Source organism: Pavona decussata, unplaced genomic scaffold, assembly GCF_977016875.1.
Source record: "Pavona decussata unplaced genomic scaffold, jaPavDecu1.1 SCAFFOLD_300, whole genome shotgun sequence".
NCBI lineage: Eukaryota > Metazoa > Cnidaria > Anthozoa > Scleractinia > Agariciidae > Pavona > Pavona decussata.
Window position 1 is genome coordinate 3,255,001 of NW_028145697.1, and position 5,011 is coordinate 3,260,011.

A 5,011-nucleotide genomic window follows, 5' to 3' on the forward strand; every position below is an offset into this window, starting at 1 on the left:
CAAAAACGCAATTCATAATTGGCTCAGCTACAATGCGGCCACCTCGGGGTTGATGCCACATTTGTGGTAGACTAGTACAAGTTTTATCTGCAGGAATTTCTATTATGCCCAATAGAAACCAATGATTTAGAGTATAAAGAAGCCCCGCGATATGATTGCAATGTCCTAGTTCCCTAATAAAAGTAAAAAGAAAGATCACAAACAAAGTTTTAGGAAGCTAATGATGCAAGTTAAGCGAGTCCTTGTGGAACTGAAAACCAGTCGTACATATCATAATACAAACCCCGCTTTACAGGAACATTTAGCATTTGAAATTTTTGCATCACCGTTGCTGTTAACAACCTCAATTGTCAATGAATGAGGATCTTCGTTCTTTCGTTGACTGCGATGGCAACGTGCTTGCACGATGTACGCCAAATCTCCTTGTCGACTCGGTCGACCCACGTATACATCGTGAATATAATTTTCTACGAAGAACTTGTAGCCTTTTTGACCAATTTCTTTCCTTCCACTGTCTTTTAAATGTTGGTTTATCTGGATATAAGAAAATCGGGGCATGAACACGAGCGTCTTTGTCCAGAAAATGTTGTCGCCGTTGTCTGAGGCGGACGCCATATTGGATTTTTGTTTGCCCATTTCAGACCACGTGGCCAGTAAGCTGAAAACCTCTATTGGGAACAACGAAAGTCAAATCACCTGACAAGATTTTCAAATAACAGTAAGCCTTGTAAAGTGATCGTGAAGAAAAAAAATTAAGAGTCATCTTCACTTATTGGCTGTTTTAGCTGACAGTGTTTTGATTTCAGTTGATATTAATTTTCCTTTTTTCTAAACACCATGCGCTACTTGTAGATATTTCCTAGCAATGGGTTACACAACACACAAGCAAAAACCGTGAAGCTTTGAGTGCAAAATAAGAACATTAGTGAAATAGTAAGAATTCACGCACAAGATGAATGTCAAAACCAGTCACCGCAGTGCAAGACTTTTCTTGAGGCATATTAAAGAGAGGGGGTCATTTGAAAATAACCCCTGTTAAAAAATGTGAAAATGTGACACTCCAGTCGAAGAACTTTTTTGTTTTCTTTGTTTCCTTTACCTTTTTTGCTTATTGTTAGCCATTTAATAATTTAGTTGCTGTACAACGTTTTCATTCCTTTGTAGTAAACAGGCTTTCTTTAAATATAATACCTTTTTGTATTTTTTTTTTTTTTTGTATTTTATGTTGTTACTGTTGTGTTTTTGGTTACTTGTGTAATTTCTCTTGTTATTTAGATTACTTATAAAGTTCTCTAAAGACCAAAAAGTTTTAGAGTCATCTTCACTTATTGGCTCTTTTAGCATTATTTGTTTTTAAAACGTAGTAAATTGTTTATTTTCCTTTTTTTCTAAACACCATGTGCCACTTGTAAATATTTCGTAGCAATGGGTTGCTCAATACACAAGTAGAAGTAAAATTCAAGGCTGTGAGCACAAAATATGAAGATTAGTGAAATAGTAAGAACTTTTGCACAAGACAATTGTAAAGCCACAACAGGCACGTTGGTGCAAGACTTTTCTTGAGGCGCTTTCAAGAGAGTGGGTCATTTGAAAATATCTCCTGCCCAGCCAACCTCCTGAAAATGTGACATTCGAGTTGCTGAACTTCATTGACGCCAAGATGGAGAAAAATGATGAACATACGGATCCCAACCTTCACTGAAAGATCTCCCAAAAGTTTTGGGAAGACTTCTCTGAAAGCATGTGAAGAGTCTGCGCAGCAAGCTAGGCTGAGTCTAGACGGGAACACGATATTGCCAACTTATCCACAAACCAAACAGAGCAAAATGCGTGGAATTTTGCTTGAAGTACCAGGAGGATGGGAAGACTTTTGACAACGTCATTTTCACAGACAAATGCTCCATACACAAGTAAAAGCCATGCAAAGATCTGTTTCTACAGCAAGTGGAGCATCCTTAAGTTAAAGGGTAAAGCAGAACATCCATATAAAGTGCATGTCCTGGCTGGGATATCAAAGCAAGGGGAGACAAAGATCCTCAATAGGCAAATCCTTGTTTTGATTCAACGGAGCATGTGCAAGAACCTGGGTGGCAAAAAAAGACAACATGGCGGAAAAGGTCAGTAAATCAGTACCTCACTGAAGCTGCTCTCTGATTGGCAGTTTCCATGAACTGTGTAGCAAGCGTAGCAAAGGCTTTTCATTGGTTAGAATACAATGAAGCTAGTATTAAGTCATGTAGTCGACATTTAGCAAGGACTAAGAAGACATGTTAAGAGGAGGAGCTGTTGGAAGAAAGACCACCGAACTTGTGAAACTTTTTATGCAGTACAACACGTCGGGATTATTACAAGCCAAGGTTTGCTCACAAGCTTAAATGCGTTAAATGTTATCAGAGCCGCTTTAGCCAAGTAATCCACCTATTCTAAAAAGTTGGTCTTGTTTATGTTTGAAACTCTTGTTTTCACACAAAAACACGTGCTCTGCATGCGCAGGCCAATGATTTTTTTCTGTAGGCAATTGGTTAATTGTTTTTCTGTTTTATGTTAGTAATGGCAGAGAAAGAGAAATGGACCAGAATGGGAACTGGGAAATGTCCCAGATGCATGTGGTCTTACTCCACATTCAAGAAACCAGAACATTGTCCCAAATGTCATTTTTTTTTAGTGGGTGGAAAGTACAAACATGTTAATCCATCTCAAAAAGGGAAGAAGCTGGACAATCCAGATGCCGTTGCTGTATGTAAATTTTCCAATAATTCACTCTTCTCGGTAAAGTCACCACAAGAGATGACCGCATGTTTTTTCTGGTGTCAAACAAGGCTGTACGCATTGGAAAGCTATCAGGATTATTGCACCTGGTATATATTGTGCAAATTTTCTAAGGGTAAGAAAAGTATGGCATGTAACACGTGGACCTACAAGTACAACAGTATGATTTGTTACAGGGACATCCGCTGTCCGTAAAGATGGCTTTTATTTTACAGTTTTCTTTTCTGGAAAAGAAATGTTAGTGGTGGGACTATTTTGGAAACTATAGGAAAAGTAGTATTTAAGTATACTGTTCAAAAACTGTAAAACCTGAAATTAAAAAATCCCATTTTTTGATTGCTTCTTCTTCTCCTTCTTCTCAGTTTTTGGTATACCAGATACCACTGCTGAAACTGGCTTTGTACATGTTAAAAGAATGAATGGTTTATTCATGTGCTCTGTGAAGCACTGCCGTGTACTGAGTGGTGGTAAACAACTGAAGACGCGCCATGTTTGTTTGCATGTGCACTTGTTGTCATGCTGTCTTGGTTTGTGGACAGCCCCACTAACAGCAAGTGCTACAGTGACTCAAAGTTGTTTGGTAATAAACTCAGCCAGCAGCTCTACTGTAACCACATCCACCTTGACAAGCTTCTCACCAACAAGCTCCACCTCAACAGTTAATTCTTCCATCACCAGTGTACCAACATCTGAAACCTCTTTTGCGTCAAGAACCTCTACAATTAAGCTTAATTTAGCCACCCGCTTTCCATATCATATTCCCTTGCAGGTTATCAGGGCATAGATGGTGAATGGCCAAAGCAGTTCATTGCTGCAGATGTTGTTTGTCGGCTGTGTGATTCAGACTTTCACCCCCCTAGGTGCCACCCAGGCTCACAAGGCAAAGCAGTCCTCATCACCAACAGCAATCCCTTTCTATCTGTAGAAGTAAAAGCTAAGAACTGCCAAAAGGCAGATGGCCAGGCGATGCATCAACCTCAAGTTTATGATTTAGGTGTGCATGGTTAAAGTGTGTTGTCTGTATATTTGAAATTATCAAGAGTAGTATTAATAAGAACTTAATTAATTAACAGCCAATGTTTATGTGAGAAATACCATGTCTGTTAAATTACAAACACCCATAAAAATTACAACAATGTAAAGAATAGAAACTATAAAGTATGAGTCATTTCAAAAGAATACCCTGTTTAGGCCTATAATATTATAATTTCCTTTCTGTGGACAAATTGCCCATAGGTTATTTAATTTTTATTTGGAGAAAGGTAGTGAAAATTTTAAATGAAAGGTGTTAATAATCTTGAAGATGTACATGATTGCATATTTGATTTTTAATAGCTAGTTTGTTCTCTTAGTACCAGAGATAGTGTAAGTTACATGTATTTTAAATTGCATGTTGCTGTTTGTTTTACAAATTGCAGTTACCAGTCAGACTTCGCATGTGAAGTTTTTAAATACTGTAGCATCTACAAGTTTAGGTGGATTTAATGCAGGAGACAAGGTGCTGATTGCTCTAGATACTTTTCTTGAATGGCGAGAGTTCTTCAAAAAAGGGGTTCCACTGTCAACGCTTATAGAGTGCATACTTAATTCATTGCTGCTCACTGTGCCCGAGGTTTGTGCTTCATAATTTCTAGTGGTTTTCCATCTTAATATATTGGTAAACATATACACTGTATGTAATGGTATGTGATAAATTGAGAAATTGTTTATTAAACAGCAAGTGGTATAATAATATTATACCATCTTTATCTTCCTAAATACATAACTCTTGGATTTAGTGGTTTCTGCTTGTGAGAATTGGGAACCACTGTAAATATATACATATATCATTGTGGATTAAAATCATGGGTCCAGACCCCTGTATAATAAATCGCAAACAGTGGTAAATAAAATTGTTTGTACCAACATGTATTATTCAATTTAAACTCCTCAATTATTTAAAGTACAAATTCTAATTAAATTAATTTTTAGAAACACACTTATACAGTAGGGTTAACTTTGTTAACTTCCTTGTGTGTACCTGCAGGATAGTGTACCAAATCAGAACTCAATTGATTACTTGGCTGATGTCCTGTATAATGCATTTTACTGCTTTGAAGCACTGACACTTCGCAACTTGGATGATGTTGTTTGTGGACTGTGTAGTACTGTTGGGATGGTATATTTTGGCGATGGAAATGCAAAAAACTGCTGCAGTGTCTCTGGGGTTAGTACAATGTTATTCTTTCAATGTGAATTTTGT